Consider the following 13,096-nt stretch of genomic DNA (forward strand, 5'->3'; position numbering starts at 1 on the left):
TATAGTAGAATACAGTTACAACATGTAGATAATTAAAATAATAAAAATTAATCCCAGCACTTTGAGAGGCCAAGGCGGGAGGACTGCCTGAGCTCAGGAGTTCGAGGCTAGCCAGGCCAACATGATGAAACCCTGTCTCTACTAAAATACAAAAAATGCCGGGCACGGTGGCTCACACCTGTAATCCCAACACTTTAGGAGGCTGAGATGGGCGGATCATGAGGGCAGGAATCTGAGACCAGTCTGGCCAACGTAGTGAAACCCCATCTGTACTAAAAATACAAAAATTAGTCGGGTATGGTGGTGTGCACCTATAATCCCAGCTACTCGAGAGGCTGAGGCAGGGGAATGGTGTGAACTTGGGAGGCAGAGCTTGCAGTGAGCTGAGATCATGCCATTGCACCACTCTAGCCCGGGCGACAGTGTGAGACTCTGTCTCAAAAGAGAAAAAAAAAGGAAAAAAAAATTAGCCAGGTGTGGTGGTGGGTGCCTGTAGTTCCACCTACTTGGGAGGTTGACGCATGAGAATTGCTTGAACCAGGAGGCGGAGATTTCAGTGAGCTGAGATCATGCCACTGCACACTAGCCTGGGCCATAGAGTGAGACTCCATCTCAAAAAAAAAAAAAAAAAAAAAAATTGAAGAAATTTGGACTGGAAAGAAATTACTCTGGCTTCACTTGTATACCCAATAATGTTTAAGATCATATATCTTTATATCTTTAAAAGACTATGATAGTATTGAACTGAACAAAATTCACAGTTGATATTATAAGCTTGAAGTAAACACACAACATATGCTAGTTAGTATGCTCTACAAATAAGCTACAGGATGTAAAAAGGCCAGAAATGTGTTATTGTAAATTCAGCACGGTTAATCCTACCAAATGAAGATTGTTTGCCTGTATTTTTCAAAAAGGAAAACAAGCTGGGTGCGGTGGCTCATGCCTGTAATCCCAGCACTTTGGGAGGCTGGGGCAGGCAGATCACTTGAGGTCAGGAGTTCGAGACCAGCCTGGCCAACATGGTGAAACCCCATCTCTACTAAAAATACAAAAAAAGGCTGGGCACAGTGGCTTACGCCTGTAATCCCAGCACTTCAGGAGGCCGAGGCAGGCAGAACACCTGAGGTCAGGAGTTCGAGACCAGCCTGGCCAACACGGCAAAACCCCATCTCTACTAAAAATATAAAAATTAGCTGGGCATGGTGGCATGTGCCTGTAATCCCAGCTACTCAGGAGGCTGAGACAGGAGAATCTCTTGAATCTAGGAGGCGGAGGTTGCAGTGAGCTGAGATTATGCCACTGTACTCCAGCCTGTGCGGCAGAGCAAGACTCCATTTCAAAAATAATAATAACATATCCGGGCGTGGTGGCAGGTGCCTGTAATCTCTGCTACTTGGGAGGCTGAGGCAAGAAAATCACTTGAACCTGGGAGGTGGAGGTTGCAGTGAGCTGAAATTGCACCAGTGCACTCCAGCCTGGGCAACAGAGCGAGACTCCATCTCAAAAAAAAAAGGAAAACAAAAAGACACTTAGAGTTTTATCTATTCTGTCCCTACAACCCTTTATATTGTTTCTCTTTGATATAGTGGTCCTGTTTTGGTCACATATGTTTACTCCCAAGAAAATCTGAATTGCACTTTGCTTTTTACTTGCAATTTTATGATTTTCATAATTGCTGCAAGGGACTAACCAAAAGCATAGATCTGTCATATAAACAATAGAGTAACATTGTTTGGATTTAATATTGCTCAACTGTAAAAATAATTCATTAACTCAGCCTTTGCCCCATTTGTGTCTGTCATTTCCTATAGATTTAAGGTTATTTCCATTGCATGAACTGATAACTGAAAGCCAGCCGTATATATTCATCTATTAACTTCTAAAAGGATTATAGGTCATCACCATCTATCTATTTTCTGAGCCTAAGTAGACTCCTTATAGTTTCATTTTTTCAGCCATTTTCTCTATTTTGTTCTATGGGCCCTAATATAATAATATTAATATATAATGGCTAACTGATTTTTTACTATGTATTGTGTTGTAATTAATTTAATACTTATAGGAACCTTATTAATAAGAAGCAGCTTCTCCACTTCTTCTGAAATCTCCACCTGGTTCAGTCCGCCTGCTTCCACTCCTGCCTCCACCATGTCCATCAGGGTGACCCAAAAGTCCTATAAGGTGTCCACCTCTGGCCCCCGGGCCTTTAGCAGCTGCTCCTACAAGAGTGGGCCTGGTGCCCACATCAGCTCCTCGAGCTTCTCCTGAGTGGGCAACAGTAGCTTCTGGGGTGGCCTGGGTGGAGGCTATGGTGGGGCCAGCAGCATGGGAGGCATCAATGCCATCACAGTCAACCAGAGCCTGCTGAGCTCCCTTAACCTGGAGGTGAACCCCACTATCCAGGCCGTGTGCACCCAAGACAAAGAGCAGACCAAGACCCTCAACAACAACTTTGCCTCCTTCATAGACAAGGTACGGTTCCTGGAGCAGCAGAACAAGGTGCTGGAGACCAAGTGGAGCCTCCTGCAGCAACAGAAGATGGCTCAGAGCAACATGGACAACATGTTCGAGAGCTACATCAACAACCTTAGGCGGCATGGAGACTCTGGGCCAGAAGAAGCTGAAGCTGGAGGCAGAGCTTGGCAACATGCAGGACCTGGTGGAGGACTTTAAGAACAAGTATGAGGATGAGATCAATAAGCACACAGAGATGGAGAATGAACTTGTCCTCATCAAGAAGGATGTGGATGAAGCTTACATGAACAAGGTAGAGCTGGAGTCTCACCTGGAAGGGCTGACTGACGAAATCAACTTCCTCAGGCAGCTGTCATAAAGAGATCGGGAGCTGCACTCCCACATCTCTGACACATCTGTGGTGCTGTCCATGGACAACAACCACTCCCTGGACATGGACAGCATCATCGCTGAGGTCAAGGCACAGTACGAGGAGACTGCCAACCAGAGCCAGGCTGAGGCCGAGAGCATGTACCAGATCAAGTATGAGGAGCTGCAGATGCTGGCTGGGAAGCACAGCGATGACCTGCGGCATACAAAGACTGAGATCTCTGAGATGAACCGGAACATCAGCTGGCTCCAGGCTGAGATTGAGGGTCTCAAAGGCCAGAAGGCTTCCCTGGAGGCCGCCATCACAGATGCTGAGCAGCGTGGGGAGCTGGCCATTAAGGATGCCAACGCCAAGCTGTCCGAGCTGGAGGCCGCCCTGCAGCGGGCCAAGCAGGACATGGCATGGCAGTTGCATGAGTACCAGGAGCTGATGAACATCAAGCTGGCCCTGGACATGGAGATCGCCACCTACAGGAAGCTGCTGGAGTGCAAGGAGAGCCGGTTGGAGTCTGGGATGCAGAACATGAGTATCCATACGAAGACCACCAGCAGCTATGCAGGTAGTCTGAGCTTGGCCTATGGGGGCCTCACAAGCCCCGGCCTCAGCTACGCCCTGGGCTCCAGCTTTGGCTCTGGCATGGGCTCCAGCTCCTTCAGCCACACCAGCTCCACCAGGGCCATAGTTGTGAAGAAGATAGAGACCCGCAATGGGAAGCTGGTGTCCGAGTCCTCTGACGTCCTGCGCAAGTGAACAGCTGCGGCAGACCCTCCCAGCCTGCCCCTCCTGCAGCTGCCCCAGAGTCCGGGAGGGAGGCCACTGTGCAAGGGAGCACAGGGAACAGGAGACCCACCCGAGGCTCAGCCCTAACCCTCAGCCCACTGCAGGGGACTCCCTTTGCCCCATGCCTCCAGCTACAAAACAATTCAATTTTTTTTTTTTTTTTGAGACAGAGTCTGGCTCTGTCGCCCAGGCTGGAGTGCAGTGGCATGATCTCGGCTCACTGCAACCTCTGCCTCCTGGGTTCAAGCGATTCTTCTGCCTCAGCCTCCCGAGTAGCTGGGAGTACAGGCGCACGCCACCACGCCCAGCTAATTTTTGTATTTTTAGTAGAGATGGGGTTTCAACATATTAGCCAGGCTGGTCTTGAACTCCTGACCTCGTGATCCACCCGCCTTGACCTCCCAAAGTGCTGGGATTACAGGCACGAGCCACCATGCCTGGCTTTTTTTTTTTTTTTTTTTTTTTTGTCCAAAATAAAACCTCAGCTAGCTCTGCCAAAAAAAAAAAAAAAAAAACCTTATTAAAATTTTGTAAAAAAACAAAATAGAACCACTAGTTAGAAATCTGACATAAGAGAAACAATATATAGGACTATAGGGACAAAGTAGACAAGAATCCCAAATAGCTATTTTTTTATTTTTGGAAGATACAAGTGAAAAATTTTCATTTGGTTTTACATTGTTTTTACAGTGCTTATATATTTCTGGTCTTGATCACATCTTGTAGTCTTGTAGTATGAGGAAGGTACTAGTATTATTATCTCTTTTCATACGTAGTGACTAAGTTACTTGTCCCAAGTTTCAGAGGTATCAAGGAATAGTGCTGGAGTTCAAATCTGGTCAGTCTGGTTCCCAAATCCTTGATACATAGTGACTAAGTTACTTGTCCCGAGTTTCAGATGTAACAAGGAATAGTGCTGGAGTTCAAATCTGGCCAGTCTGGTTCCCAAATCCTTGCTGTAAACCACTATGTTATGTAGCCCCTGTGCCTATGTGGCATAAATTAAAGGCCAGAGCAAAGCAGAGTCCTTTCTAAAATGGAAGGCATCAGAGCTGCACATATCCCAGATTATACACCTCTACCTGCTGCTACTCACCAGAGCCACATTCTTCCCAAGGCAACAGGGCCAGCTTGCATATTAGAGTCTGGTTAAGGCCTTGCTTGACTCCCCTTATTCCTACCTCCTGGCTCTTCAGGCCACGTGGAGAGAGATGGCCATCAGGCTCCCTTCTCTTCAGCGACTCATTTTCTGAAGGAAAGCCATTTCCCACATAGTTTATGGCAAAGACAGGACAGGACTAGTCTTAGCCACAGTTATAGAAAAGAGAAGATGTCTTTGTTACTTTCTTAGCTAGCAAAACCCATTTCCCAGCCTCTTGATGTACTCAAAGCCTAACCTACTCTTTTTTTTTCCTTTTTTTTTTTTTGTGATAGAGTCTCACTCTGTTACCCAGGCTAGAGTGCAGTGGCACAATCTCGGCTCACTGCAGCCTCGGCCTCTCGGGTTCCAGTGATTCTCCTGCCTCAGCCTCCCAGGTAGCTGGGATTACAGGCGTGCACCACCACTCCTGGCTAATTTTTTGTATTTTTAGTAGAGACAGGGTTTCACCATGTTGGCCAGGCTGGTCTCGAACTCCTGACCTCAGGTGATCCCCCCGGCCTCGGCCTCCCAAAGTGCTAGGATTACAGGTATGAGCCACTGCGCCTGGCCAACTTCAGTTACTTTAATGAATTCTGGAATATGGCAGAGAAACAAACTTGTACCTTGAGGCTACTACTATCCTGTAGTATTTGTGTTACTTGCAGGCAAATTTAACGTGCCCAGCCGACTTCAGTTATTTTAATGAATTCTGGAATATGGCAAAGAAACAAACTCTTACCTTGAGGCTACTATTATCTGCAGTATTTTTGTTACTTGCAGGCAAACTTAGCCTATTTGCCCGTGTGTGTGTGTGTGTGTGTGTGTGTGTGTGTGTGTGTGTGTGTGTGTGTGTGTGTGTGTGTGTGTGTGTGTGTGTGTGTGTGTGTGTGTGTGTGTGTGTGTGTGTGTGTGTGTGTGTGTGTGTGTGTCAGGGTCTCGCTTTGTCACCCAGGCTGGAGTGCGGTGGTGCCATAACAGCTTGCTGCAAACTTGACCTCCTGGGCTCAAGGGATCCTCCCACCTCAGCCTCCGGAGTAGCTGGAACTACAGGCATGCACCACCACACCCAGCTAATTTTTGTATTTTTTGTAGAGATTGGATTTCATCATGTTGCCCAGGCTGGTCTCGAATTCCTGGGCTAAAGTGATCCTCCTGCCTTGGCCTCCCAAAGTGCTTAGACTCCAGGTATGAGCCACCATGTCAGGCCTCTTTCTACCATTGATCAACAAGACTTGTGGCTTTGCTAACATAAACAGAAGAATATCCTCTCAATAACACAAAACTTTGAGCTGGTCCCTCCTGATTCAGCAAGTGATATATTAAAGTGTGAAAAGGAATTTAGAAAAATCATATCTTAAGATAAAAACTCAGCTAGTGGCCAGGTGAGGTGGCTCATGCCTATAATTCCAGCACTTTGGGAGGCTGAGGAGGGAGGATTGCTTGAGCCCAGGAATCCAAGATCAGCCTGGGCAATATAGTGAGACCTCATCTCTGCAAATAATAATTTTAAAAAATTAGCTGGGTGTGGTGGTGCACATCTGTAGTCCCAACTACTTAGGAGGCTGAGGTGGGAGAGCAGCTTGACCCCAGGAGGTCAAGGCTGCAGTGAGCTGTGATTGGGCCACTGGGCTGCAGCCTGGGCAACATGGGCTGCAGCCTGGGTAACATGGTGAGACCTCAAAAAAAAAAGAAAAAAAAAAAGGAAAACTCAGCTTGCTTGCAAGGCTACTGACATGCATAATACTATTTTGTTTTTGGAAGCTGAATACCATGTAACGTTTTCTTTTTGTATCCTTTCCATATCCCAGTTCTGCCAGCCTGATCAACATCTCTGCCAACTAGAGCAAAGATTGGTTTCTGAGAAAAGCAAAAAAGAAACTAACAAGAATGGTTTTCAAAACATTATGTTGTTACAATTACCTGAAGGAAAAGAGCTAAGTTTCATTCCTTTCCATTCCTTAGGCCAACAGTCCCCAATCATTTTGGCACCAGCGATGGGTTTCATAAAAGACAATCTTTCCATGGACTGGGACAGTGGGTGGGGGGATGGTTATCAGGATGATTCAAGCACACTACATTTATTGTGCACTTTATTTCTATTATATATTGTAATATATAATGAAATAATTATATAAATCACCTTAATGTAGAATCATTGGGAGCCCTGAGCTTGTTTTCCTACAACTAGATCGTCCCATATGGGGGTGATGGGAGACAGTGACAAATCATCAGGCATTAGATTCTCATAAGGAGCATGCAGCCTAGGTCCCTTGCATGTGCAGTTCACAATAAGGTTCAGCCTCCTATGAGAATCTAATGCCACTGCTGCTGCTGCTAATCTGACGGCAGGCGGAGCTCCAGCGGTAATGCAAGCAACGGAGAGCAGCTGTAAATATAGATGAAGCTCCACTCTCTCTCTCTGACATAATAATTCAGTCAAATACAGATGAACCTCCTGCTGTGCAGTTTGGTTGCTAACATGCCATGGACCAATACTGGTTCGTGGCCTACGGGTTGGGGACCCTGCCTTAGGCCATTTCCCATCTACACAGCTGCCAAAGCCCATCTTTTTAAACGGCTGACAAATTTATAGAAACAGAAAGCAGAATAGAGGTTACTAGGGCTGAGAGAAAAATAATGGAGAATTATTACTTAGTGGGTACAAAGTTTCTGTTTGCAGTGATGGAAAGGTTTTGGAAATAGAGAGTAGTGATAGTTACACAATATTGTGACTACAATTAATGACACTTAATTGTAATTCTAAAATACTTAAAATGGCACACTTAATATATTTTTACCACAAAATAAATAAAAGCTAGAAAAAAAGTCTCTTAAAAGAATACAGGAAAAGATGCCTACCCCAAAACCTTTTAATCATCTCTGTCTATTCCTATACTGACTTCTTATTCTAATTTTTATGAAAGCTTTTGGAGGCTGCAGAACGTGTCTAATATATGCTGTAATAGTAACCAGAATATTTGTTTGCTTAGCTGAATAATTACAAATAAAAGCACTTTACTTGGAGACCAGGGGCGGTGGCTCACTCCTGTAATCTCAGTACTTTGGGAGGCCAAGACAGGAGGATCACTTGAGGCCAGGAGGTCGGGACCAGCCTGGCCAACATGGCGAAACCCAGTTCTCTACTAAAAATGCAAAAATTAGCTGGGTGTGGTGGTGGGCACCTGTAATCCCAGCTACCTGGGAGGCTGAGGCATGAGAAGCACTGGAACCTGGGAGGCAGAGTTTGCAGTAAGCCAAGATTATCCCACTATACTGCAGTCTGGGTGACACAGTGAGACTCCATCTCAAAAAAATAAAAAATAGTCGGGCACGGTGGCTCACACCTGTAATCCCAGCACTTTGGGAGGCTGAGGCGGGCGGATAACCTGAGGTCAGGAGTCTGAGACCATCCTGGCTAACATGGTGAAACCCCGTCTCTACTAAAAATACAAAAAATTAGCTGGGCGTGGTGACGGGCGCCTGTAATCCTAGCTACTCGGGAGGCTGAGGCAAGAGAATCACGTGAACCCAGGAGGCAGAGGTTGCAGTGAGCCGAGATGGCGCCACTGCACTCTAGCCTGGGAGACAAGAGCAGAACTCTGTCTCAAGCAAATAAATAATAAAAAATAAATAAAATAGCACTTTACTTGATATATGTTTTTTTTTCCATTTTATGATGTGGGGGCAGAAGTAACTCTTTAGCAGCTCTCACCCAGATTCCTTTTACAGAGAGAGACCGTTTACTTGAACAGAGCTCTAAGGTAAACAAGAGTAACAAAAAGAATCTCAGCTAGGGAAGGATTTTGCTTAGAATAATCCAGGGGAGAAGGAATACCTGAATCATACTTAAGCCTGGCAAATCTAAATCCTTGATTAATTTTCAAATTATTTGTCATCTAAGATTGTGTATAACTTTGTATAAGATACAGGCTTAGCAGTGTCCCCTTCATATTTACTTAGTAAAGAAAACCAAAAGTTCCTTGATTACAAAAACTGAAGTATATATTTAAAAAGTTGTTAGTGGGAAGAAAAATGATGCCAGAGCCCAAGAAATTAATTAAGCCAATAATAGCAAGAAGACCAGATGAACCAGGAGAAAGGAAAATACAAAGAGATTAAAATCAGAAAATAAAGCAAAAGTATTCTAAAATCTAAATGGGAATTTAAGTAAACAAAACGAAAAGGGGTTGAGAGGTTATTGAAAACACAGGCAACCTTAAATGTCTTGCATTCTTTAAGCCTTTACAGAGTGTTATTTTAATATTATTATTATTATTATTATTATTATTATTATTAGATGGAGTCTCGCTGTGTCACCCAGGCTGGAGTGCAGTGGCACGATCTCGGCTCACTGTAACCTCCACCTCCCGGGTTCAAGTGATTCTCCTGCCTCAGCCTCCCAAGTAGCTGGGACTACAGGTGTGTGCCATCACACCCAGCTAATTTTTGTATTTTTAGTAGAGACAGGGTTTCACCATGTTGGCCAGTCTGGTCTCAAACTCCTGACCTCAAGTGATCCTCTTGCCTCGGCCTCCCAAAGTGCTGCGATTACAGGCATGAGCCACTGCGCCCAGCCCAGAGTGTTATTTAAATTTCGCACATTAAATATCTCTTGAGCATTATTATACTCACAGCAATATGAAAGCATTAGTCCTTGCTTCCACAAGAAAGGAGATTTCCTAACTGTCACTCAGGTAATTTAATCTCTACATTCTACCTTGTTTACAGCCATATAGCTGTAAGATTGCAGCCTGGGCCAGAGATCTGTACAGCAGAATTGGAAGGAGCTATTATGGTGTGACTTGCTGAAAGAGTTTCTGTCCAAAATCAAATTCTTCCACTGACTTGCTTCACTGACTCTTATTCCCACCATTTGAAAATGTTTGCTTTGGGTTAAGGTATTATTGTCACAAGAAATTTTCTTAAGACATAGATCTCCCAGGGAGAGCTAAGATAACCCAAAGCTCTGGGATTCATTTGTTAATAAGAACTCAGCAGGACACGAACTAACAAGGCACAGGACAGCTAAGTTTCTCTGTGTGGAGGGTCCCGTGGATCTGTTTTCTCACTCACACCTCAGTCAGAAGTCTCATGTCCTACATACTAACATATTTTCCTCATTTAATATCCGATATTGCTACTGATGAGTATTTCCCTTTAATGAATTACATTTGGGTTATAGTTATCTTCACCATTCCTACATAGATAAGCAGGCAGTTCTTAATTTACAAATGAGCCAAACATTCATACAGTAATTTTGGTCTCCAACTGCCAATTAATTACGGAAAACAATGGAGCTTTTTTGTAAATCTGGGGCTTAAATGTGAAGGAAGAAAAGACTCCCAGGTGAAGATGTGCCTACGATGGCTGACTCCAAGGACAATCTTGCTGGCAGTGATAGCCTACCTATTTAGAGGCCACTCTCTCCCTTTCCTCATCCCCAAATCTCTTCCAAATGTTGCCTAAATTCCACCATATAGAGTTTGTTTTGATTAATAAAATTCAAATGCACCTGACAGAGAATTCGAAAGGACATAGAGGCCAAATTTGGGGCAATTTAAATATCAAGAGGAATAATGACTGCAACTGATTATAAAACAGTGAATAAATAAAAACCCATGAATCTATAGTGATACTCAAAGAGAGAGAGAGAAAAAAATAATTTGCCACCTTTGAAGGTGACTGTTATACTAACTTCTTATTCTGAAAATTGGTAATTAAAGCACCTACCCTGTCTTTTAAGGAGGAACTGTAGTTCATTCCCAGTTGGTGAAGAGACGTTGTGTGTGTGTGTGCGTGTGTGTGTTTACAAATGCTAGCTAATAAATGTAGAAGAAATGATATAATTAGAAAAGTCATCATTCTGTCATCCCCAATGAAATAATAATTCAGTCAAGGGTGATCAAAAATGCTAACACATAATGGGAAAGGTTGTTTTGGGGTCCAATATTTGCATGGGACCAAAGTACCACCTCACAGATGACCTTCTCATTACAAAGGAGGGTTTTACCACTTTGATGAAATTTAACATCACAAATAGTGGGACAATCTGATATTGTGTGCCGCCTAATGTGACACAACAATCTAAAGTACATATCATCACCTCTGATATACTCTTGCTCAACCTGATTAATTTGAAGTTAATAAGAGTTTGGATTTAACCTTCCAATTTATAGGAAATGAAGGAGATAAAGAATCAAGTTAAATCGCACCTGCAGAAAACAATCAAATAAACCCAAAATGTAAAGCAACCTACAAATTCATTTGTCCTGATCTCTTCAAAAGGTCAATTTTATGGGGAAAAACGTGGAGGTGTGACACCTTTCCTTACCCATTGTAAGGGTCATGGCCAACACTCTTATAACAGAAGACAAGTTAGTAAAAGTGTAACTAATTTATTTAATCAAAGTTTTATGTGAAACTCATTTGTAAAGCACCTACTAAAAAGATTTCAGCCTTTTCAGACTTCCAAATTGGGATTTGTCTGAAAGAGAACATAAATCCCTATGAATGACTCCTTAATACTTCTTGTATCAAATTACCTCCTCAGTCTCTAAATCATTCAACTGTGGTGTGTGTGTGTGTGTGTGTGTGTGTGTGTGTGTGTGTGTGTGTGTGTGTGTGTGTTGGGAGAAGGAAGTGATAAATCTTCTCATCTTAACAAACACACTAATCAGGCCTAACCTCTTCTTTAGCTTCCTAGGAGGCATGTACAAATTCCCTGAGAATTCTCACGCACTTACACCACCTCATACTTTTCCCAGGGAAAGTGGCCACTCCTAGGAGAACAATGGGTACATTTCACAAAGTTTCTCAGGAAGTTCCATACCTCAGTGTGACAAAACCTTATGGAAACAAGAGGAGAGAGAAAACAAAAAAGGGAAGGATCCAGAAGGAAGCAGTGATGAACTAAAGGGAAGAACCAATGTCCTTAATAAAGACAAAAAAGGAAAACATCAAAAAGAAGGAACAGGGCCGGGTGTGGTGGCTCACACCTGTAATCCCTGCACTTTGGCAGGCTGAGGCAGGTGGATCACCTGAGGTCAAGAGTTTGAGACTAGCCTGGCCAACATGATGAAACCTTGTCTCTACTAAAAATACAAAAAATTAGCTGGGCATGGTGGTGTGCACCTGTAATCCCAGCTACTCAGGAGGCTGAGGCAGGAGAATCACTTGAACCTGGGAGGCGGAGGTTGTAGTGAGCCGAGATCGCGCCACTGCAATCCAGCCTGGGCAACAAAAGCAAAACTCCAACTCAAAAAATAACAAATAAAAATACATAAAAATTAGCCAGGTGTGGTGGTACATGCCTGTAATCCCAGCTACTTGGGATGCCAAGGCAGAAGAATCGCTTGAATCCAGTAGGCAGAGGTTGCAGTGAGCCAAGATTGTGCCACTGCACTCTAGCCTGGGCAACAGAGCAAGACTCTGTCTCAAAAAAAAAAAAAAAAAAAAGAATGAACAGAAAAAAAGAATTAACAAGAATGTTAATCCCTAGGTCAGGAAGGATTAACATTTAAGAATATGGATATTAATTTGACAGTTAATCGTTTGTGACCTTGGAAAAACAATTTCGATAGCCTGTGGCAGAAACTAGGAACACTTAAGAAACGAGTGGCAGCCTGTGACAGAAACTAGATTAGGAACACTTAAGAAATGAGTGGCTGACGAGAAAGTGGAAGTAAATACAAGATGGCAAGAGAATAAATTTCTGAAAAGAGACCAGGTACCTGCTCTAGACAGGGCACTGTACTGGGCCCTCTGCAGACTTCAGGGGCATATGACCTTTGCAGTTGCACAGAGTCCAGCACATATAAGGGTCCTGGCTTGGCTTAATACTTTGATGTCATGTCTTGAAATTCTTAATAATTTTTGAACACGGCACCTTGCATTTTCATTTTGCACAAGGCTCCACAAATTATGCCGTAGGTCTGTATTAGTTCGTTCTCATGCTGCCATGAATACCTAAGACTGGCAATTTATAAAGAAAAAGGTTTAATTGGCTCACAGTTCCACATGGCAGGGGAGGCCTCAGGATACTTACAATCATGGCAGAAGGCACCTCTTCTTAGGGCGGAAGGAGAGAGAATGAGTGCAAGCAGGGGAAATGCCAGATGCTTATAAAACCATCAGCTCTCCTGAGACTCACTAACTATCATGAGAACAGCATGGGGGAAACCACCCCCATGATTCAATTACCTCAACCTGGTCCCATCCTTGACATGTGGGGATTACAGGGATTACAATTTAAGGTGAGATTTAGATGGGAACACAGAGCCAAACCATATCAAGGTCCAACAGGGCACTGAAGGGGACCCAAAATATGT

General features: G+C 43.7%; 1 pseudogene; it reads left to right on the plus strand.

Annotated features, from left to right (window-relative positions):
* Positions 1–1,325: 1,325 nt before the first annotated feature.
* LOC100462429 (keratin, type II cytoskeletal 8-like) lies at positions 1,326–3,598 on the plus strand (annotated as a pseudogene).
* Positions 3,599–13,096: the final 9,498 nt, after the last annotated feature.

This window comes from Pongo abelii, chromosome 11 (assembly GCF_028885655.2).
Source record: "Pongo abelii isolate AG06213 chromosome 11, NHGRI_mPonAbe1-v2.0_pri, whole genome shotgun sequence".
NCBI classification, from domain to species: Eukaryota; Metazoa; Chordata; class Mammalia; order Primates; family Hominidae; genus Pongo; species Pongo abelii.